General features: G+C 41.3%; 1 pseudogene; it reads left to right on the top strand.

Moving 5' to 3' along the window:
* Nucleotides 1–2,669: 2,669 nt before the first annotated feature.
* On the top strand, nt 2,670–25,727 carry LOC139396217 (uncharacterized; annotated as a pseudogene).

Genomic DNA, 25,727 nt, shown 5'->3' with positions numbered 1-25,727 from the left:
TCGTCACAGTTCACACTATAATGTGCTCCTTCCTGCAACTTCCCATACAGCTGAGTTCCTGCAAAAAAAAACGGGATGTGTCACATGCTGCGGTCGCACCCAAACGGATCTTACGAAATCACCCAGTCTTATGACCAAGTCACACAAAGACAACTTTGTATCAGGTTAGAAAAAATACAAGCATTTAACAATGGACAATATTTAAGTAAAAAACAGAATTCTATGTCTAATTAAACAGTATAGTCGTGGCCAAACGTTTTGAGAATGACACAAATATTAATTTCCACAAAGTTTGCTGCTTCAGTGTCTTTAGATACTTTTGTCAGATGTTACTATGGAATTATGAAATCTAATTACAAGCATTTCATAAGTGTCAAAGGCTTTTATTGACAATTACATGAAGTTGATGCAAAGAGTCGATATTTGCAGTGTTGAACCTTCTTTTTCAAGACCTCTGCAATCCGCCCTGGCATGCTGTCAATTAACGTCTGGGCCACATCCTGACTGATGGCAGCCCATTCTTGCATAATCAATGCTTGGAGTTTGTCAGATATATATATTTTTTGTCCACCCGCCTCTTGAGGATTGACCACAAGTTCTCAATGGGATTAATTTCTGGGGAGTTTCCTGGCCATGGACCCAAAATATCAATGTTTTGTTCCCCGAGCCACTTAGTTATCACTTCTGCCTTATGGCAAGGTGCTCCATCGTGCTGGAAAAGGCATTGTTCGTCACTGTTACGCACGCCTCTATGAAGAGGGAACGCAATACCCTGCTACAACTCAACTCCCGTGAAGTGAAAGAGGTATGGGACTGTAGGTGCGAGTAAGGATGACAAAGGCAGAGAGTGGTACCGTTTACAAGAAATGTATTCCGTCACACGGTAATATGGGGAAAAGTGGCTGGACGGAACCAAAGCAAAGAAAGTTAGTTCATCTCAAAGCCTCTTCTATTTTACCTGCCTAAACACTATTTACCTAATATGGCACCACCTGGTGCCCTAACCAAAATACAGGGGGTGGTCCTCCCAGGTCTTACCTAGTGTGCCTAGACAGTGAATATACTACGGGTATATGTATGCCCGTGGGCCTCTTGCCTAAGCACTCCCTAGGTGCCTTCCCCTTCCCCCCTGGAAACAAATGAAACAGAATAACACAAACAATTTCAATAACCAAAACACTGCGTCCTATTGACACACAGATATAACCAATCAGCTCTCTCACTCAACCAATACAGGACAGACTAATCATCTCCCTCTGAGAACAACCAACACAGTATATCACCCTCAGCCATCAGCCTCCTCTCTCAGTAATGATCTTTCTGCAATCTATATCTCTGCAATGATCTCCCTTCTGAACAGAACACTGGCTTTTTTATAGCTTCAGAAGGAGTCTAATCGGATACAGCTGTAACTTGACGAGGGGGCTGGGTCAGCTCCAATTAGCCGTGGAGTCGACCAATCAGCTGCTTGGGGGATTCATCAGAGAAAAGGACCCCAGTCCTCAGCAGTCCAATCCCTGTACCTTTTCCAGAATATCAGTCTGTCCCTGATGTTTTTCCTGGAGAGAAGTGGCTTCTTTGCTGCCCTTCTTGACACCAGGCCATCCTCCAAAAGTATTCACCTCACTGTGCGTGCAGATGCACTCACACCTGCCTGCTGTCATTCCTGCGCAAGCTCTGTAGTGGTGGTGACACGATCCCACAGCTAAATCAACTTTAGGAGACGGTCCTGGAGCTTGCTGTACTTTCTTGTGCGCCCTGAAGCCTTCTTCACAACAATTGAACTGCTCTCCTTAAAGTTCTTGATGATCTGATAAATGGTGGATTTAGGTGCAATCTTACTGGCAGCAATATCCTTGGCTGTGAAGTCCTTTTTGTGCAAAGCAATGATGACGGCACGTGTTTCCTTGCAGGTAACCGTGGTTGACAGAGGAAGAACGATGATTCCAAGCACCACCCTTCTTTTGAAGCTTCAAATCTGTCATACAAACTCAATCAGCATGACAGAGGGATCTCCAGGCTTGTCCTCGTCAACACTCACACCTGTGTTAACGAGAGAATCACTGACATGATGTCAGCTGGTCCTTTTGTGGCAGGGCTGAAATGCAGTGGAAATGTTTTGGGGGATTTCAGGTCATTTGCATGGAAAAGAGGGACTTTGCAGTTAATTGCAATTCATCTGATCACTCTTCATAACATTCTGGAGTATATGCAAATTGCCATCATACAAACTGAGGCAGCAGACTTTGTGAAAATTAATATTTGTCATTCTCAAAACTTTTGGCCACGACTGTAGTATGTCATGAATATTAATTTCCTCCACAGGTGTCAGGGAAAATGTATGGAGTAAAACGTACATATTTTGTTTTCGATTGTAGTGAAGTAAAAGTTAGTCAAATAATTGTGTTTTGTTGTTTAACCTAATTTATTCCTAACCTAGGATTCTGTCACATACTGACACCCACAATTGCACCTGAAATAAGTTCAGGTCTTGATTCTCTGTATGTTATTTTGTCATTTTATTTTGGTTTATTAGGCCTACCTCATTTGTTCAGAACCTAAGCGTAAAGTAGGCCTACTTCGTGTTCCTATTGGTGGAGAGGTTCTAGAGCAGACACCACTGTGGTATAGACATACTATATATTTCCTGTTATTTGAAGCCTCAGTTTAGTTGTGATGTGAAGCTCATGTTGTTTTAGCACGATGTCTGCATTCTGTCTGTGTTGTGCAATCTTCCTCTGTCTCCTTTGCTGCACCTTGGCTGAGAAAGGTGAGTGGTGTTTATTTACATTTTCTATTGGGAGGTGATGGAAAGTTTTTGATTTAACATTTAATCTAGTCAGTTTTACACTTTAAAATATATTATGTACATTCGACTCTTGATAAGTGCTCTTTGAATAAATGTGAATTCTTTAAGTACAATACAGTTTTCCAGTCACATTTCAATTTCATGATTTTCAATAGCTTGCTCCTGATCTCTGGCATGACAGTCCCAAGACATTGCCTTTTTCAGGAGTCCACTGTAATCTATAGAGTTGCAATATCATAGATGTACAAAAGAGGTTGTTTAAGTAATTTATTTTTCAAGTGCAATATTCAAATGAGGGTAGAGTAGTATATGGTTCCTTGTATTCATAATCCCAAAATAGACCCAGACTTGTGTGAAACTAGTTTTAGGTAGTGAAGATCTCCTTAACTGATTGGTGTTGGTTTATCTTTAAAGAACAAACATCTGACACATACAGGACCAGTCAAAAGTTGACACACCTACTCATTCCAGGGTTTTTCTTTATTTTTATTATTTTATACATTGTAGAATAATAGTGAAGACATCAAAACTATGAAATAACACGTACTTTGAAGATTCTCACATATAAAATATATTTTGAATTGTTTAACACTTTTTTGGTTACTATATGATTCCATATGTTTTATTTCATAGTTTTGATGTCTTCACTATTATTCTACAATGTAGAAAATAGTAAAAATAAAGAAAAACCCTGGAATAAGTAGGTGTGTCAACTTTTGACTGGTACTGTATGGTGTTTTTTTTTTCATTCTCCCATCTGCTCATGAAAGGCAGCAAGGGACTGCTGGTCCGAAAGCAGGAGGGAGACACTATGACCATCCACTGCAGCACCTCTCTGCCAGACCAAGATAACCTGAGTGTGTACATGCGCCTAACAAAAGAGATTCCAGTCCTCTACTTTCACCAGGAAACAGAAAAATTAACCCTCCACGAGAGGTTCAAACTCAGATTGACGACTAACGGAAGACTCAACAAAATGGACATCACCATCACAAACCTGACCATAGAAGACTCTGGGGCCTTCTGGTGTGTGTACAGTGTTTATAAGAAAAACAAGATTGAGAAGACTGAGGGGGAAGGAGCTGTTTTGCTGGTGGTGAATGGTGAGTGTCTCAGCCAGTCCTGATTCGTTCCCTAACCTTCCATTTGGCACTTACTGCACCCTTCAATGTTCAAGTTTTTTGTGGTCATATGCTCAAGCACAGTGAAATGCTTAACTTGCAAGCCTTACCCTACAGTGCAGCATTCAATATCAAAATAGTATAACTAATAAGAAAATTGAAAAACATGAGAATTAAGATAGGAAGCTACAGTAAATACAGGGTCAGTACCAGTTGTACAATGTACAGGGATACAGGAGTATTGAGGTAGATATGTACACAGGCAGAGATTAGGAGAAAGTGACTAGTAGCAGGATAAAAAAATAATAATAATGGTAAACAGTATGCTGGCAGCAGCATAAGTGGTGAGTGTGTGTGTGTGTAAGTGTCAGTTTAGATGTGATAGGTGGATATACATGTAAACAGGGCTGGTTGCAGAAATATATAAATACTTATAGTAAAATATACAGATCTGTATGTTGGAAGCTCCTCTCCGGGTAATACCTATCCAGATCCTTCAGATCTGCAAATATTGAAGGGTAATAGGGTCAATAGGGTCAATGGTAATAGGGTCAATGTTCCTTTATTTTTTTCTGGCACTGAGTACATTTCAGATTTGCCTGGCGCAGATTTGAACATTGTAAAAATGATGTGCAACCCGAGTGGCGCGGTGGTCTAAGGCACTGTATCTCGAATCCAGGCTGCATCACATCCGGCTGTGATTGGGAGTCCCATAGGGCGGTGCACAATTGGCCTAGCGTTGTCCGAGTTTGGATGGGGTAGGCCGTCATTGTAAATAAGAATTTATTCTTAATTGACTTGCCTAGTTAAATAAAGGTTAAAAAAAAAAGATTCTGGCTCGCGTTTACTGTGATCACTGAGGCTGTACCCACTTTAAGGTACAGTTTTAACAGTGGCCAAGTAGGCTACTGTGGCTATTTAATTATAATGTAGGCCTACCATCAAAGACAATGGAGAAAAATGCATCCCATAACATTTCATATGGAAATAGCTGTTCTATCATTCAGCCTACAGTAACAGCAAATGTGTGGTGTTCAATGTAGGCCTACATTCTATGAGACTTTTGAATTAAAAAACATGCAGGGCTTGACATTAACCTGTATTCACTTGTCCTTCAGACATGGAGGTGACTAAGTATGTTGTGTTTGATGCAAGAAACCATTTTACAAAATACAATTCATTATTATTCCTATACCATTACTACAGAGAATCAGACAAATGCTACCCTCTGCCTATTGGCTACTTAGCTTATTCAACACTGTCTCAAAATACAACACTGCCACCAAAGATATTTATTTAACCAAGATGGACCACAGCCTATCGTTTCCATTGGGAACAAATGAGTCATAGTGGGCAGAACAGACACGGAGGTGGGCAGAGCCAAGCACAAGCTAGCGAGATCCTATTGGTGCGTTCTAGCATAAATCTGCATATTTCCGTTAGGGAACGGCTACTCTGTGAAGTGCGCGTGTGCAGTAACTCAATTCACCTATGCACTCCTTCTAAACAATGCAATTTAAAAATAAACACTTTTGCAAAGGGTAAGGTCTACAAAACTTAGTCCGCTCTGTTTAAAACATTCTAGTTTTGGGAATTGAAAACTGTATTGAAATCAAATGTTTCATCGATAAGAGAATGTGCAGCATGTCAGCCAAAATCCATCTTTACCCACTGCGGGCCAGTTGGCTTCCTCTCACTACCATATTTGGTAGTGAGAAGAAACGCCAAGGGAATGCTTTAAATATCTGTATCATTGTTCTATCTGTGCTGCCCCTTTAAGACATAAAAAAGCTCTTTACCTGACTTGTTTTTCAAAGATGTAGCACACATTTTGTGCTCTTGTAGGAAGCAACCACTCCCCCATTGTTGACTAGAAATTAGCCATAACTAGGCTAATAACTCACTAGCAAAGAATATGAACAAATGTGCACAGGTGGCTGGCTACATGCAGCTCTCGCTTTGATCTCAAAACAAGTGCATCTACTCAGGACTGCTCATGCTGTCCTGTTCAAAGTGAATGGCACAGATCCGTATATGGCAATGGCTATTTGCATATAGGCCTACTGCAACTCTGATTGGTTATGGCGCACCGTTCTATGTAGACTACAGGCCTGAGTCGTGCATGTCAATTCAATAGAATCCTACTTCGATGTGCACTGCCTACAATAAACTCTTTAAAAAAAAATTATTTAACCTTTATTTAACCAGGTAGGCTAGTTAAGAACAACTTCTCATTTACAACTGCGACCTGGCCAAGATAAAGCATAGCAGTGTGAACAAGACAACAACACAGAGTTACACATGGAGTAAACAATTAACAAGTCAATAATACAGTAGAAAAAAGAAAAAGAGTCTATATACATTGTGTGCAAAAGGCATGAGGAGGTAGGCGAATAATTACAATTTAGCAGATTAACACTGGAGTGATAAATGATCAAATGGTCATGTGCAGGTAGAGATACTGGTGTGCAAAAGAGCAGAAAAATAAATAAATAAAACAGTATGGGGATGAGGTAGGTAAATTGGGTGGGCTATTTACCGATGGACTATGTACAGGTGCAGCGATCGGTTAGCTGCTCAGACAGCAGATGTTTAAAGTTGGTGAGGGAGATAAAAGTCTCCAACTTCAGCGATTTTTGCGATTCGTTCCAGTCACAGGCAGCAGAGAACTGGAAGGAAAGGCGGCCAAATGAGGTGTTAGCTTTAGGGATGATCAGTGAGATACACCTGCTGGAGCACGTGCTGCCATCGTGATCAGTGAACTGAGATAAGGCGGAGCTTTACCTAGCATGGACTTGTAGATGACCTGGAGCCAGTGGGTCTGGCGACGAATATGTAGCGAGGACCAGCCGACTAGAGCATACAGGTCGCAGTGGTGGGTGGTATAAGGTGCTTTAGTAACAAAACGGATGGCACTGATAAACTGCATCCAGTTTGCTGAGTAGAGTATTGGAAGCTATTTTGTAGATGACATCGCCGAAGTCGAGGATCGGTAGGATAGTCAGTTTTACTAGGGTAAGTTTAGCGGCGTTAGTTTTGCATTCAAAGTCTTGCATAGTTCAGTTTGTTTCAAATCATTGAAAGTGGCTAAAATTGCGTTGATTCGAGCACAATTACCACAGTAGAGCGAAGCGTTGTTAGTGTTAACTTAAGGGGAAAACTCTAGAAAGTTGAATGAAGTTCAATCTTGTGCTTCTCTGTGTGTGCTGATATTTAATCTGTGTGGCAGTCCGAGGGGAGCTCAGAGGGAACATTGGTTAGGGTCAAGAGGGTTAGGGAACGATTCAGGACCATTGTCTTAATGTGAGCTCTGAGTGGCGCAGTCTCATAGGAACTAATCCTAACTTGAGCTACGATGCTGTAACTTCTAAACACGTTTAAATTGGTCAGTTTGCTGAGTTGTATTGGATTCTTCAACATCTCTTTTATAACGAATTGCACCTGGGGATATTTTTATGATATGTACTGAACTGAATTGAAAAATGTGTGCTACCCTGGTGTGTTGCTGTGCCACAGATGAGGAGTGTGACCAGAATGATGCATCCTCAGGGCTAGGAATGTCCTGGTATCTGGTCCTGGTCTCAGCTGTCACTGCTGGCTCTGTGCTTCTCCTGAGTCTGCTCATCCTCTTCATCTGGGTCATCCCCAGGGTAAGTACTACAGTAAAGTGTGTGTGCCCACATGAAAAATAATGAAGTTTATTATAGAATACTACAGTACTTAGTATAGAATTCTGTAGTAAACTGTAATATACTATACTACACATTGTAGTATTCCTCAATCATGTGTAGTACTTACTATATAATGTTGTAGAATACTATAGTAAATTCTAAAGTATTATCATCACAAAAAAAACACTTAAATACTACAGAATAGTCCTCAAAAACACTACAGTCCGCAAACACGCCAGACTTTAACTATAGTAAATACTACAGTATTTAATTTGCATATACCCCACCCATTCCCTTCCCCCAGATCCCAATTTGTGCCAGGTTTTTGAAAAGACCAGAACTATCTGTTTGAGTGTCTCCTTGTAATATATGTTAGCAACGTTTTTATCCTCGTTCTTATTCATCGAGCTTTTCTTTTTTGTACTCTTATTTACTTATTTACTTTTCTATTGTCGAGAGGTGAACCTGTAATTAAGCATGTATTTGCACTGTGTACTCCACGTATGTCTTGTGTACAGGTATATGACTAATAAACTTGAACTCTGAGATGCTTTATGACTATGGGCCCACATACTTTTCCCTAATGACCTGACCTGAAAAAAGTCATGACCCTAACTATGGGAATACAGGGGTTGATGAAAGATGACAGCAGATATTATCCATTGAGGACAAGGAAACTCATTGAAGAGAAAACACAACACTTGTATCTCTTTGATCTGTTCACTGTCAGATGTAGTCTACAATGTCTGTGACAGGAGACGAGCGCTATGGGCTGTGTTGTCTTCATCATATTATCATCTTCCTTTTCATCTTCCTCATTATTCCAGTGTCCCAGCTGTTTGGCATATAGCCTAGTGGTTACGAGCGTTGGGCCAGTAACCGAAAGGTTGCTGGTTTGACTCCCCGAGCCAACTAGGTGAACAATCTGTTGGTGCCCTAACCCTAATTGCTATGGATAAAAGCTCATGCTAAATGAGTAAAATGTTATGATTCTGTACTGTCCACTCTTCTAGTGCTTGAAACTATTTTTATTTAGGAAAGAGTAGCCTAATCTCAATGCTGTGTGTGCTTGTGTGCATGCCCACCCATAATGGATCTTGTGTGTCTCTTTGACCAGTGAAGTCATGGAAGTAGGCCAGGCTCTACAGGCTTTGTTGAGTAGAAGCCACTTCCCTCCCTATACTGTTGTTTCTCCCTTTATCTGATAAAAATGATGTCGGCCAACGTGGATATGGAGTGGAAATATTGTAATGCCCTTCCCTATCTCCTCATCCCTTCCTTTCTGCAGTGTTTTCATTCACATAGTAGAGAAGTGACAGTAGTCAAGTTTGATGGACAGCTAATAAACGAGACACACACCTGCACAGGTAAGCCTGGAGTCTTATGGGAGGAACTGATTTATTATGTCAATTCACTCCATTTTGCTTGAACAACACCATTCCAGCAATAATACATTTAAGTGATAATGCCAGAGGAGCTGATGTTTGGAGGATATAATGGCACGGGTGTTGTTAGGTCCGAGAAGAACTCGAGGGTCGGCAAACCGTGCCAATATCTCCTCCAAACACCGGCTTAGAGGGCATTATCGCTTTTATACGGATTACCAACATATTCAAATAATGATTGACATATTTGCATTAAAAACATTATTTTAATGTATTTATTCATACTATTTCATCCTTCCACAAAATATAGTCCCGACACATCTAGGGTTGCTACCCAAGCTGACTGGTTGTTCGTTCGGTTGCCAGAGACACGACCCAGTCGTTCTGTATCTATGGACACAACCCAGTTTTTCTTTCTAAATGTACCATTGCCATACTGGCTGGCAACGTTCTTATCCCTTGGTTGCTAGCTAGCCATCTACGGCTAACTTACAGTCCCGTCAAACAGTGCAGACAGAATAACAACAGTAGCTGCGTTTACATTTTTTAAGCTGTATGGGGGGTTTAACGTGCCATAATTAAGCCTTGTGAAGCTACTGATACCTCTTACGAGGTCAGCTAACGTCTTCCTAGCACCATAAAATACCGGCATGAATAAACGGACTGTTTAATGGAGGCAAGTTTTTTTTGAAGGCGTCAAACTGCCGTCGAGTTCACGGCACGTTCATGTCACCTGACACGCTCTCAAATGCCGTGCCCGTCTCTTACTCTATGAATGGTCACTGCTATCCGGATTCCTTAGGATGTCCCTACCCTGAACCCTAAACCCTTAACTAACACTAAATTTAACAATTTGGGAAAGCCTATGAACTCCTCTATTTGACTGAAAGCCACGAACACAACTCTTGGTTTTTGGTTGTCTGTTGTAGGCTACAGGGAACTGGTAACAACACAGTCTGTGATTGGTTAACAACATTTAGATCTGTATATAGCAAGATAACATACCATGCCATGAGGTGTTGAGGGAAAGACAGATTACCTATAGATAGGACATAATCTTTTCTAGGCCGTGAGCGATAACATGAAATACACAAGCCTTAGGCTACACTCGGAGGCTACTTTGGAATGTCGGCTTGCACGGTCAAAACTGAACGTTTCTAACATTTTATGGTTGAGATTTAATATAAATATAAACTATGCACCTTATGACTTTCATTAACATGCAGGCTTCACACAGATGTTAGTAACACGGAACCCAAACCGGCTGTGCGCGTGCATAAATGTATTTTGTCCCCCCCACACCAAACGCGTTCACGACACGCAGGTTAAAATATCAAACAAACTCTGAACCTATTACATTAATTTGGGGAACGGTCGAAAAGCATGAAACATTTATGGCAATTTAGCTAGTTAGCTTGCACTTGCTAGCTAATTTGTCCTATTTAGCTAGCTTGCTGTTGCTAGCTAATTTGTCCTGGGATATAAACATTGAGTTGTTATTTACCTGAAATGCACAAGGTCCTCTACTCTGAAAATTAATCCACACATAAAACCGTCAACCGAATCGTTTCTAGTCATCTCTCCTTCCATGCTTTTGCTTCTCTGGACTTTATATTGCGATTGGCAACTTTCATAAATTAGGTGCATTTCCACCACCGACCTTGTTCGTCTTTCAGTCACCCACATGGGATTAACCAATGAGGAAATGGCACATGGGTACCTGCTTCTATTAACCAATGAGGAGATGGGAGAGGCAGGACTTGCAGCGCAATCTGCATCACAAATAGAACTGACTTCTATTTTACAGCTTGACAACGCAGATGCTCGCAAGCAGTGTGGGTGCAATAATTGAATAATATAGTTTTCTAAATTTATTTTCCAATGCGAGCTGTGTGGGTGTAAGGCATTGGTATGACGACATGCTAGTTACACGCAGGTGTCTCGCAGGCATTATTAACCTGTTTTCCAGTGACATTTATTTGGATACATCCATAACAATGAGCTAATGAGGCGAGATTTCGCCTGGGATAGAAAATGTGCTCTCTCGTTAGGGCCCTGTTGTGGTGCTCAGAGGAGCTAGCCAACAACACAGTGTTGTCTTTACTATCATTAAATTGAAGACTTAGTTTTTATCAAAGATTCTCTGTAATTAGTATTACGCGATCAAACTGATTAATCATGTAACTGTAATTAACTAGGAAGTCGGGGGCACCAAGGAAAATATTCAGATTCCAAAGTTATAATTTCCTAATATAACCTTTAAGATATTTTATATCTGATCAATTAGTCTTCACATTAATTAATTATTTACTTTACCTCACGTTAGTCTCATTCCAAACGTAGTAAATTGTTGGTTATCTGCACGAACCCTCTTCTCTATGAGTCATCCATACATCAATGGTCTTAAATCATTTATTTACTAACTAAGTAATTCACAGAAATGCATAAACACAAGAAATGATAACGGAGTTTCCCTAGTGGGATAAACCGGTATCGCGGCTTGGTGGACAAAAGGGGAAGTGGGGGTAAACTGAGATGAGACACTACAAAGTTGCTAATTATAACAATTGCAATGCTAATCCTTTGCACATGAACGCTCACTCATTTGGGAACAATTGCAATCAAAATATATATTTACGCTCAGTGTGTCATCGGGATCTTTCTTGAAAAGTTAGTTTCTGTTGGAGAGTTTTCTTCCTCTCCCTCGCTTTCTCTCTCTCTGTCGTGGTTAGAGGGGATAGTTCAGAGCAACATTCATTCATGTTGTCGGCGGTTGTCATTCTTCGCGTTAAATGATACCGAATTCCTAGCTGCAGACTAGTAGTTAATATCAAAGACTTGTTCTTATTCTGTCGGTATCGATAGTCTAAGAGTTTAACCACGTGGTATGGTTAAAAGATTCAGCAATGGTCTGCAACCTTTGTTCCCTCGTAATGGAGAAAAACATGGTCTGGTGAGAATTTCTCAAAGTTGGGGTTTTATTCGGAATTGCAGAAAAGGGCCTGTCCCAGGATGTCTGACCCTAACTGGGCTCATGGGCGGTCCTCTGATTTAGTTCAAATCAAAAGGGAATTGTATTTGTCTTCATTAAACAGTCCACAATCATATTACACAATTTTACAAACAGTATCATCCTCACTCATTCATCTTATACAACAATTAGATGTAAACCTCATATCTGAGGCTATTATATAAACAGTGTTATGGTAATGTGGCCACACCGTCTCTCTTGAGCTTCCCAAGTTGTAACAAACGGACCAGTTCGTAGCTGGATTCTTCACCGATCTTTTATACCTTCTCCGGAACGTAAATGTTGTTTGGACCTCAAGTTCTGTGAGGTGGAAGAAATTCCTTTGTTCTCTATGAAACTCCACTCTATCTCTATACTGTGTGGCCATGAGGAGATCCTCTCCTCAGGAATTTACGACCTCTCTCTGACCACGGCAGCCTAGTTGTAGGAGGCAGGGAGAGGCAGGGAGAGGGGGATGGGGCTTGCTGTACCCAAAGAGGGCAACGTCATGACAACAGCTAACACAATAACTTCAAACTGAAGCTGGAAAGACTGCAAACTAGCTGCACTTCATTTCGTTTGACCTTTTTTCAATGTATTTTTCTTTGTATATATCCCAATATTCATAATTTCGACTGGCTGAGAAACACTGCCTGCCTCGCTCTCTCGTTTGACTCCTGACCCCTACACGTACATCAAGGTTTATACAAATCTCCGCTGTTAAAAAAGAAATGTGAGATAATGTCCGGATGCTTTTTATAGTGGAGATCAAGTTTATGGCTGGGCTGATGAGACAGTGGATTGCACAGTCAGATGAAACTGAGTAAATGGGCATTGTGGAATAGACCCCGGCTGGAATACGCTTTTAACCAATCAACATTCAGGATTAGACCCACCCGTTGTATAATATGCATTCCTCCCTGTTTTGAGAATACCAATGAACATTTGTGCATGCCGAAAGAATGTTAAATGCAAAATGGCTTCTAACGAAAGCTTTCCATTCACAGCTAATAGCTATATACAATTGTCTTAATTTCCTCCCTTTTTCCTGACAGTTGGAAATGGAGGATGAAGATACGATCAACGTTTTCCAGCAACAGACAGGAGGGCCTCTACTAGCATGTCAAGTACTCCCCCACATCTTCCTCCACCCCCAGATGGCTGCTTTGCAGCTTGTCCCATTTTCCACCACAGAACCAATACCATGTGGAAGACGTCCTGCTCACAGTTCTACATAACTGTTGATGTCTAGTGTTTTCATTCTTGCCTTTGTTTCCTTCCTGTTTTGTACATAAACAACCTCCGCTAAAACAACTCAGATTTGAGTAACATTCATACAAGGTGTGCTGCTTATAAACGCTGCAAGATCCAGCTCTTAAAAAGTCCATTGTTTTGGTGACTTGTTGGTTCACTTATTCAGAGATCAAGAAAAGCTATTTTCCACCCGTTCACTGTTTGAGAATAAGACTGGTTTGTTATTCAACTTCATTTTCTGTTGTCGGTTTCAGAAAATTGGTTTTATATATTTTTTATATAGTAGTGGTTGTGTAGAATGAAACATGTCTTGAACATAGTTTGACTAGGCCATGCTTGTAATAAGGAAACCCTGAAGAGATGTTTTAGTCCAGGTAAACATCTGTATTGTCTCATAAATGTCTTGTTAAAATAAATCCATTCCAATAAGGCATGACATAAGGTATCCTGCTGAAACAAGGTTTATATTGCGCTGTTGTTGAATGGACCAAAAGAGAAACAAATCTTTCCTACTGATGAGTCAACAGGGTCAATAGAAGGTAGGCTCTGAGGGTCAGGTCTTGACACGTTCACCTGAGGGAATGGCATCTAAAACAATTGCAAAATCTTTAGGTGTTACAGGGACCTTGTAAAGTGATAAGAATTCCTTATAACTGAGTAAAAGACCCTCTGCATTTACCAGTTGGCTCACCAATAGGATATTACTTCGGAACCAATATTCTAAAAACAAAGAAGTATTTTTATACAAAATATCCCGATTATTCCATATATAATATCTGTGTGGAGAAGAATTGTGTTTATAAATTGAGGACCATGACAAGAACCTGCCGATGAAAAGCAGAAAGTTTCACTGGAACTTTGTCAATATTATAATTCCAAACCAATATGAAGTTAAGGCCACCAAAAGTAGAGAAGACATGATGAGGAATACAATTCCAGATAGAAGTGGGTCTTCTTAGGAATTGTTTTATCCAATTGATCTTAAAAGTATTATTTAAAGTAGTAAAGTCCAGAAAATTCAGTCCACCATTCTCATAAGTGTTCATTACAACAGTTTTCCTAATGTAATGGGTACGGTTTCTCCACAGAAAGTTGTTAAGCATCTGGTCTATCTCCTTATTTTACTGTCTAGATATAAAGATAGAGCACCATATGTTAGTCTAGAGATACCTTCAGCCTTGGTTATTAGGACTCTACCTTTTGAAGATAAGTCCCTCTGTAGCCATTGATTTAGTTTCTTCTGGGTTTTTTTAATAAGAAGGTTACAATTTAGTAAGCCTCTATACTTCTGATCCTTTGTAATGGTTCTGCCTAAATATGTAAGTTCTTCTTTTACTGCAATACCATACTATGAAGGTGTCACACAATCTATGACGGCCATGAGTTCACATTTATTAATGTTAAGATATAGACCAGATGCTTTGGAAAAGGATTGTATCACATTGATCGATATGGGAATTTGGTTAGTGTCTTTCAGAAAAAGTAGTATCATCAGCCAGCTGGCTTATAATCATTTCTTTACCAGCTATGGAAATACATTGTACAGGATTATTATTTAAAGAATTTGCAAGAAGTTGGGTGATTAATAAAAACAGGTACGGAGAGATGAACGAGTGACCCATTACCCGCCAAGGGTGGTCATGATACGTCATCAGAAGTGTCCACTTAATTTGATGGCTGAGGGGAAGGGTGTGTCTTGGACTGTAACCATGGTCTCTTTAAAAAAATTCAAATAAAATGTCTTTCTTTTGGCAGCTCCAAAATGCAGGTGTTTCAGCTTAGCTCAGTGCTTTCAGTGGTGGTGGTGGGGCTAGCCACCAGAAAATACAGAGCGTTGCACTTGATTGGCTCAGTTTTCTGTCACTCATTGGACAGTACGTCATCCCCAATTCCAAGGTTAGAGCTCAAATTTTGCCATAGAGTTATGTTAGAAGTGCCCATTACATCAAATCACGTTACATCTACAGTAGCTTTGATTGGACTGATCATGTCAACATCTTACTTTCCAAGTCTTAGCTAGCAGTCATTAGTTGTCGACAATCTACTGGCAAATCCTTTTTAATCCTTGTCATACGAAGAGAAATAATAAAGAGAAATTCTAGATAAATTGTATCGGTGCTCATCGGCCATTCTACATAAAGATTGCACAATGTTAAATTCAACAATGAGTCATTTTTAAGGAATAAGTGGCAAACTGCAAGCGTTGCAAAGAAACCACCAACGTTAGCCTGCTATTCAATGGAGCGGCAGTGCCCACTTGTATGCTCAGTCAGATTATATGCAACACAGGACACGCTAGATAATATCTAGTAGTATCATCAACCATGTGTAGTTAACTAGTGATTATGATTGATTGTTTTTTATAAGATAAGTTTAATGCTAGCTAGCAACTTACCTTGGCTTACTGCATTTGCGTAACAGGCAGTCTCCTTGTGTAGTTCAACGAGAGAGAGGCAGGTCGTTATTGCGTTGTTATTGACTTTTTAACTGTAAGGTTGCAAGTTTGGATCCCCCGAGCTGACTAGGTGAAAATCTGTCATTCTGCCCCTGAACGAGGCAGTTAACCCACCGTTCCTAGGCCATCATTAAAAATCAGAATGTGTTCTTAACTGACTTGTCTAGTTAAATAAAGGTATAAAAATAAAAAAAACGGCAAATCGGCGCCCAAAAATACCGATTTCCGATTGTTATGAACACTTGAAATCGGCCATTCCGATTAATCGGTTGACCTCTAGTCCAGATGGGATAGGGCAGTGTGATGGAGATTGCATCGTCTGTGGACCTGTTGGGGCGGTATGCAAACTGAAGTGGGTCTAGGGTGGCAGGGTAGGTGGAGGTGATGTGATCCTTGAAGAGTCTCTCAAAGCACTTCATGATGACAGAAGTGAGTGCTACGTGGCAGTAGTCATTTAGTTTAGTTATCTTTGTCTTCTTGGGTACTGGAACAATGGTGGCCATCTTGAAGCATATGGGGACAGCAGACTGGGAGCAATTAAATATGTCCGTAAACACACCAGCCAGCTGGTCTGCGCATGCTCTGAGGATGCGGCTAGGGATGCCATCTGGGCCAGCAGCCTTGCGACGGGTAACACGTTACTCACGTCAGCCACGGAGAGGGGGAGGGTCCGCAGTCCTTGTTAGCAGGCCGCGACAGTGGCACCGTATTATCCTCAATGCGGGCAAAGAAGGTGTTTAGTTTGAAAGCGAGACGTCGATGTCCGTGGCGTGGCTGGTTTTCTTTTTGTAGTCACCCCTGTAGTCACCCCTTTATGTAGTAATCAAATCAAATCAAATTTATTTATATAGCCCTTCGTACATCAGCTGATATCTCAAAGTGCTGTACAGAAACCCAGCCTAAAACCCCAAACAGCAAGCAATGCAGGTGTAGAAACACGGTGGCTAGGAAAAACTCCCTAGAAATGCCAAAACCTAGGAAGAAACCTAGAGAGGAACCAGGCTATGTGGGGTGGCCAGTCCTCTTCTGGCTGTGCCGGGTGGAGATTATAACAGAACATGGCCAAGATGTTCAAATGTTCATAAATGACCAGCATGGTCAAATAATAATAAGGCAGAAGTTGAAACTGGAGCAACAGCACGGTCAGGTGGACTGGGGACAGCAAGGAGTCATCATGTCAGGTATTCCTGGGGCATGGTCCTAGGGCTCAGGTCAGTTGAAACTGGAGCAGCAGCACGGTCAGGTGGACTGGGGACAGCAAGGAGTCATCATGTCAGGTAGTCCTGGGGCATGGTCCTAGGGCTCAGGTCAGTTGAAACTGGAGCAGCAGCACGGCCAGGTGGACTGGGGACAGCAAGGAGTCATCATGTCAGGTAGTCCTGGGGCATGGTCCTAATCCATTTACTGGTGTAGTGGCGTATCCGTGCCCACGCATGAAGTGTGGAGAATGTGGTGTGCATGTGTTAACTGTAACCTCTGACCTTCGGAGCCGACAGCTGCATGCAGTGTTCACACTCTGCCTTCCTGCTATTCCACATTGTCTAAAGCTAGGTTCAAATTAGAGGTCAACCGATTATGATTTTTCAACGGCAATACTGATAATTGGAGGACCAAAAAAAGACGCTAACATTGTTCGGATGATTTTTATTTATATATATATATATATATATATACTGAATGAACAATTAACCCTTTTATTTTTACATAATATAATACATTAAATGTATTTACTCTCAAATAAATAATGAAACAGGTTCAATTTAGTTTAAATAATGCAGAAAAAGTGTTGGAGAAGAAAGGTAAAGTGCAATCTGTGTCATGTAAAAAAGCTAATGTTTAAGTTCCTGGCTCAGAACATATGAAAGCTGGAGGTTCAATATTCCCAGTTCTTCAATATTCCCAGTTAAGAAGTTTTAGGTTGAAGTTATTATAGGAATTATGACGTGTCGACTATTTCTCTCTATGCCATTTGTATTTCATATACCTTTGACAATTGGATGTTCTAATTGGCACTTCAGTATTGCCAGCCTAATCTCAGGAGTTGATAGGCTTGAAGTCATAAACAGCGCTGTGCCTCAAGCATTGCTAAGAGCTGCTGGCAAACGCAGTAAAGTTTGAATGAATGCTTACGAGCCTGCTGCTGCCTACCACCGCTCAGTCAGACTGCTCTATCAAATAGTAGACTTAATTATAATATAATAAACACAGAAATATGAGCCTTAAAGAATAAACGTTTTGTTTATGACCTAAGTGAAATACGGAACCGTTCCGTATTTTATCGAACGGGTGGCAACCCTAAGTCTAAATATTGCTGTTACATTGCACAACCTTCAATGTTATGTCATAATTATGTAAAACTCAAATTAATTAGCAAATTAGTTCGCAACGAGCCAGGCGGCCCAAACTGTTGCATATACTGTACCCTGACTCTGCGTGCTATGAATGCAAGAGAAGTGACACAATTTCCTTAGTAAATATTGCCTGCTAACGTTAATTTCTTTTAACTAAATATGCATGTTTAAAAATATTTACTTCTGTGTATTGACTTTAAGAAAGGCATTGATGTTTATGGTTAGGTACATTTGTGCTTTTTTCGCAAATACAATTTTGTTAAATCATCCACCATTTGACAAAGTAGGCTGTGATTCAATGATAAATGAACAGGCACGGTATGCACAATTCACCGGATACACCTGGATTATTTAATTAGTTTGGCTTCGGTGCCATCTCGTCTGGAAGTTGAGTACTTGGTCTAGGCTAGCCTATATTTAATTAAAATTGCATTAGTCTTGATATAGTTCCATGAATACACCTGGATTATTTGCCTGTGTTTAGGTCTGGATATTCATGAATTGCTCAGACTGTTTTCTGTGTTAATAGACTTCAGGATGTTTACTTAGGCTGCTGTTTACCTAATGACATCACAATCTGGAAATTTGGTTGAGAAGTACCTCCTACATAATGGCCAAAAATCCAGTTGTTTTCAGCTTAACATTGATATAGACCTACATCTTGATCTTGCAGTACTATCTGAATGTTTAATTTAAATGTAATGGCACTATAGTCAATTAAAGCATCACTTATTGGCCATGTCCACGGTTTATGTCCCATTGCCAAAGCTAATGTAAAAGCATTAAAGCAGTCATTCAGCAGGGCCTGATAAACAGATGCAGAGCCATAATAAAGGAGACCTTGTTGAGTCACTGTGCCATTACTTCACAATGCCTCCTCCTCTCACTTCATTAACAAGCAGTGATATATTGACCAAGAATCATCCCCTTGTCTGGCTTTGTTCCTTCTAGTCATAGATGGCAGGTAGCCCAATCTGTTGACTTCCCATTGTTTCTGCTCTACAGTTGTTGCTCACTGGGAGTTTGTATGGGACTGTAGCCTAGCTTAAATGTTGGCCAAAATGCCCTTTCGCTGAGTGGGGTATGTGGGTTAGCCTATGAGTTTTGGCTCAGCATTTGTCTGGATTAGCCTACATCCACTGGCTGCTTTGCTGCTTGGTCTGTTGGTATCTGTCTGAGACTGATAGGTAGGCCATCAGATTTGTTTGCATTAGTGGTTTTCTGCATTTTCTCATGTCATCTTGGCAAATAGTTCCTAGCAGTATTATGCTCAGTAAAAACATTGCCATACTGCATGTTAGTCACTCAGTTCCACTTAAACAGGAATGCACCACAAATCAAGATGGTAAAGCAAACTGTTACCAGCCTTCCACACCAGTCTTTAATCCATTTAGACCCATTCAACCAAATTGTAAAATCCGAATACGTTTGTTTTGATCAATGAAATGTAAAGTGGAAACAACCCGTAAAGAAACTCATGTTTTTATTAGCACTTCTAGCATTGACACTCCATTAACTATCATTAGGCCTAACACTAGTCCCTATCACTGGTCTGCTTTACAGAACTCTAGTAGTGAGGTCATCTCCTCTGACTCATTTGTGAAGTCTGAGTCATCACTTATTAACTGGGTGTTGTTTCTCTCCGTAGGCGGGACGGCCAAGGGTACTCTGTGCGGAGAACCATCCGCCCCCCTTAGACGGTGCCAGCAGCCGCTCCTCTTCCCCAAAAACAATGAGACAGACGAGGTCATCACCTCCATCAACGTTCCTTTAGGGGTAAGGGTGAGGGGTCACTGACATTGACTTGTGTCGGCCATTGTTTTATTCATAGATGTAATGGGTGTGTTTTCCACTGGTAAGACACTTGACTTGGTTTCTACAAGTCTGCTGTCATGGATGGTTTTCAGTGATTCGCAGTCCTGTGTTTTTGAACTGACTTAAATGCCATTGATAAAGTAAAATGCTGACTGTTATTATTCTCCATCTGACAGGTTGAGGAGTGCCAGCAGGCAAACAATGGTAAGTATCTCTGGTTCCATTTTGAATGGCAGTATTTTAATATATGGTATTTATGTACAGTACCAGTCAAAAGTATGGACACACCTATTCATTCAAGGGTTTTTCTTTATTTGTACTATTTTCTACATTGTAGAATAATAAAGAACACATCAAAACTATGAAATAACACATATGGAGTCATGTAGTAACCAAAAATATGTTAAACAAATCCAAATATATTTAATATTTGAGATTCTTCAAAGTAGCCACCCTTTGCCTTGAAAGCTTTGCACACTCTTGGCATTCTCTCAATCAGCGTCATGAGGTAGTCACCTGGAATGCATTTCAATTAACAGGTGTGCCTTTCTAAAAGTTATTTTGTGGAATTTCTTTCCTTTATGTGTTTGAGCCAATCAGTTGTGTTGTGACATGGTAGGGGTGGTATACAGAAGATGGCCCTATTTGGTAAAAGACCAAGTCCATATTATGACCAGAACAGCTCAAATAAGCAAAGAGAAACGACAGTCCATTACTTTGACTGACCTTCATGTGTTAATCTGGAAAATTAAGAGCTTTTAAAGTTTATTCATGTGCAGTCACAAAAACAATGAAGTGCTATGATGAAACTGTCTCATGAGAACCGCCACAGGAAAGGAAGACCCAGAGTTACCTCTGCTACAGAGGATAAGTTCATAAGAGTTACCAGCCTCAGAAATTGCAGCCGGAATAAATGCTTCAGAGTTCGAGTAACAGACACATCTCAACATCAACTGTTCAGAGGAGACTGTGTGAATAAGGCCTTCATGGTTGAATTTCTGCATAGAAACCACTACTAAATGACACCAATAAGAGACTTGCTTGGGCCAAGAATCAGGAGCAATGGACATTGGACCAGTGGAAGTCTGTCCTTTGGTCTGATGAGTCTAGATTTGAGATTTTTGGTTCCAACCACCGTGCCTTTGTGAGACGCAGAGTAGGTGAACAGAGCATCTCTGCATGTGTGGTTCACAGCATGAAGCGTGGAGGCGCTTTGCTGCTGACACTGTCTGATTTATTTCAAATTCAAGGCACACTTAATCAGCATGGCTACCACAGAATTCTACAGCAGTACGCCATCCCATCTGGTTTGTGCTTAGTGGGACTATCATTTGTTTTTCAACAGGACAATAACCCAACACACCTCCAGCTGTGTAAGGGCTATTTGACCAAGAAGGAGAGTGATGGAGTGTTGCATCAGATGACCTGGCCTCCACAATCACTTGACCTCAACCCAATTGAGATGGTTTGGGATGAGTTGGATTGCGGAGTGAAGGAAAAGCAGCCTACAAGTGCTGAGCAGATGCGGGAACTCCTTCAAGACTTTTGGGAAAAGCATACCGGGTGAAGCTGGTTGAGAGAATGTCAAGTGTGCAAAGCTGTCATCAAGGCAAAGGGTTGCTACTTTGAAGTATCTAAAACGAATCATCCTCTCACTGTCAACGTGTTTTATTTTCAGCAAGCTTAACATGTAAATATTTGTATGAACAAAGATTCAACAACTGAGACACAAACTGAACAAGTTCCACAGACATGTGACTAACCTAAATTGAATAATGTGTCTCTGAAATAAAGTCAGTATCTGGTGTGGCCACCAGCTGCATAAAGTACTGCAGTGCATCTCCTCATGGACTGCATCAGATTTGCCAGTTCTTGCTGTGAGATGTTACCCCACTCTTCCACCAAGGCACCTGCAAGTTCCTGGACATTTCTGGGGGGAATAGCCCTAGCCCTCACCCTCCGATCCAATAGGTCCCAGACGTGCTCAATGGGATTGAGATCCGGGCTCTTCGCTGGCCATGGCAGGACACTAACATTCCGGTCTTGCAGGAAATAACGCACAGAATGAGCAGTATGTCTGGTGGCCTTGTCATGCTGGAGGGTCATGTCAGGATGAGCCTGCAGGAAGGGTACCACGTGAGGGAGGAGGATGTCTTCTCTGTAATGCACAGCGTAGAGATTGCCTGCAATGACGACAAGCTCAGTCCGATGATGCTGTGACACACCGTCCCAGACCATGACGGACTCTCCACCTCCAAATCGATCCCGCTCCAGAGTACAGGCCTCAGTGTAGTGCTCATTCCTTTGACGATAAACGCAAATCCGACCATCACCCCATGTGAGACAAAACCGCAGCTCGTCAGTGAAGAGCGCTTTTTGCCAGTCCTGTCTGGTCCAGCGACGGTGGGTTTGTGCCCATAGGTGACATTGTTGCCGGTGATGTCTGGTGAGGACCTGCCTTACAACAGGCCTACAAGCGCTCAGTCCAGCCTCTCAGCCTATTGAGGACAGTCTGAGCACTGATAGAGGGATTGTGCGTTCCTGGTGTAACTCGGGCAGTTGTTGTTGCCATCCTGTACCTGTCCCGCAAGTGTGATGTTCAGATTTACCGATCCTGTGCAGGTGTTGTTACACGTGGTCTGCCACTGCGAGGATGTTCAGCTGTCCGTCCTGTCTCCCTGTCGCGCTGTCTTAGGCGTCACAGTATGGACTTTGCAATTTATTGCCCTGGCCACATCTGCAGGCCACATGCCTCCTTGCAGCATGCCTACGGCACTATCACGCAGATGAGCAGTGACCCTGGCCATCTTTCTTTTGGTGTTTTTCCAGAATCAGTAGAAAGGCCTCTTTAGTGTCCTAAGCTTTCATAACTGTGACCTTAATTTTCTTCCGTCTGTAAGCTGTTAGTGTTTTAACAAACGTTCCACAGGTGCATGTTCATTAATTATTAATGGTTCATTGAACAAGCATGGGAAAGTGTTGTAACCATTTACAATTAAGATCTGTGAAGTTATTTGGATTTTTACGAATTATTTTTGAAAGACAGGGTCCTGAAAAATATACTTTTTAACTACATGATTTCATGTGCCATTTAATAGTTTGTCTTTACCATTACTATTTACTTTACTATAGTGAAAATAAAGGAACCCTTGAATGAGTAGGTGTTCAAACCTCTGACTGCTACTAAAATAATTTAGTTTCCAATGATGAATCTCATTGAAGTCTTTTGAAGAGACACCACTTAAAAGAAGTCCCTACCAGACTGGAAGGAAAGATTCCACATTCCTCGTTCTCTCAGCTGTCTGTAAACAGCAGTGCATGACTCCCATTAGTTACGAATGGCCACAATGAATAGCATCATGGTCGACCGTGGCAGCTCTGATAATTCCAGCCTTTTTTAAACGTGGTCATGTCTCTCCTTTTCAACAATGACATTTGTCATACCTGGGAAGTTTGTCCTGACCTTGTTGATCTAGCCAGGAGAACCTCTGGTGTCCCAGTTATACAACACATGACTCATAGAGGGCTTTTATTAAGGCTTTTTATTTTTAGGGAACACCTTGTAGTCACAACTCAGATTCTCTTTGATCCAGTTGTGCCCTTTCATAATGTCTGTGGTCAGTCATCTGTTCTGTAATGATATAATTCTGTTCCTATGAGGAGCAAGGATATTTATTAACTTCCAGGTGCTGCAAACATTAGTGATAGTGTGTTCTTTGGATAATGGAGGGTTAAGGCATTCCACTGTTATGGTCTTGTCTAAGCACTGTAGACAGGGGCTTGAAATGGTTCTGGACTGGCAGCGGACCCTGGGAGGATCTTGTCTGGTCCCTCCAAGTGTTTGACTGACACTGATGTTGTACAATTTTCAGGTGTAAAATGTAAGCCAAGCAGTGTTCTGAAGGAAAAAACACAGCTTTATGTTCCTTGATACCAAAATAGGCTTAGAAACACTGTCTTAACACACACTTTGTCTACGTGCTGCTGTAAGCCCCTACCGACGCCATACTGTAATGGCTCTCAGGAAATTTGACTTTGAGATTCTACTTCACTAATGGGCAATTGACAGCCTGTTTCTCCACCAGTGTGATTTCATTCCAGATGAGATTTGCCCCATGGAGGACCGTTGAGTTCAATTTATTGCATCTGCTTTGATTTGAGTTATGCTAGTACATTTATGCACATTTTACTGAAAGCAACACATTTTTCTGAATCTATCCCTTGCTATTGGTTATCTGTTTAGCTGTCATTTGGAAAGTGGTAGCAGGACCCATCAGGTTATCCTTGCTACAACCAAAGTGCTACTGTTATCAGACATCCTATCAATTCAAGGTTTGGATGATATTTACACTGAACATAAATATAAATGCAACATGTCAAGTGTTTGTTTCATGACCTGAAATATAAAATCCCAGAAGTGTTCCATATGCAGAAATATCTTCTCTCATTGTGAACAACTTTGTTTACATCCCTTGTGAGCATTTCTCCTTTGATGAGAACCCATCCACCTGACAGGTGTAGCATATCAAGAAGCTGATTTAAACAGCCTGCTCATTACACAGGTGCACCTTGTGCTGGGGGCAGTAAAAGGCCAGTTTTGTCACTATGCCTCAGATGTCTCAAGTTGAGGAAATCTCCACTAGAGCTGTAGCCAGATAATTTAATGGTCATTTCTCTACCATAAGCTGCCTCCAATGTCGTTTTAGGGAATGTGGCAGTGTCCAACCGCTGAGCATGTGTATGGTGTCTTGTGGGCAAGTGGTTTGCTGATGTCAATGTTGTGAACAATGTGCCCTGTTTGTGGCTGCGAGGTTATGTTTTAGGCAGATAAGCTAAGGACAACGAACACAATTGTAATGCTTAGATGGCAAGATCCCAAGGCCCATTTCTTTTGAAGGTATCTGTGACCAACAGATGCATATCTGTATTCCCAGATTAGGGCCTAAATAATAGATTTAAATTGACTGATTTTAGGTCATATGAAATGTAACTCAGTATATTCTTTACAATTGTTTCATGCAGCATTTTATATTTTTGTTCAAGATATGTGTTTGTAGTGAGGAAGTGCTGTGCCTCTCTCCAGTCTAGCATGGCTAGATCATAGGCTGTGTTTACACAGGCAGCCCAAGACTGATTTTATTCATTTAAAAAAAGTATTACCACAATTGTCCTTTTGGGCAATCAGATCTGCTCTCTTGCCAATAATTGGGCCAAAGATCAGTTCAGCTGCCTGTGTAAACGCAACCTGAGTCATATCATATGGATCAGATCTCTGATCAGTGGGCCAGGTAGTGATGACCCTGATAGTGTCGTCTCCTCTGTGTTGTGTGGTAAAGTTGACTGCCTCGAGGAACCTGAAGAGATGGAGGACCACAGCCCTCTGCCCCCTCGGGAGCTGCCGCCAACGCAGCCGCCCCCTCCTGCCGAAGAAACCCCCCAGGGGGCATGTCCAGCCTCATCCTGGGTTGAGGTCTGGTTTTGTTGGAACGTTTTTATTTTTGAAGAATTGCCCCCATTTCCCCCTTCCCCACCTCAGTCCCACTGTTCTTCCCCACTGTCTGATACAATCCACCACGTCCCCTCTGAGCCATGGAATTTGCCCCCCTACCTGCCAACCCCCTCATGTTTTTACTTTTTTTCTAATTAAAGAGAACCGTTGACAGAAGCACTTTATGTATCTCTTTTTCCCCTCCCCCCATTTCAGTCCATTCTGTAGTGTGCCTATATTGCGCCTGATGGAAAGGGCATGTTTTTGCTTGTCTCATTCTCGCCCTGTTGTAAATGGTAAAGAAAAGTATTCAAAAAAGATTTGATGCGTGAATTTCTAAATACAATAAAGATTGATATGAATTTGTT

The sequence above is a fragment of the Oncorhynchus clarkii genome, unplaced genomic scaffold (genome assembly GCF_045791955.1).
Source record: "Oncorhynchus clarkii lewisi isolate Uvic-CL-2024 unplaced genomic scaffold, UVic_Ocla_1.0 unplaced_contig_623_pilon_pilon, whole genome shotgun sequence".
Taxonomy (NCBI): Eukaryota; Metazoa; Chordata; class Actinopteri; order Salmoniformes; family Salmonidae; genus Oncorhynchus; species Oncorhynchus clarkii.
Note: the sequence above shows the minus strand (reverse complement) of the source record. Positions and strands in the feature narration are given on the sequence as shown.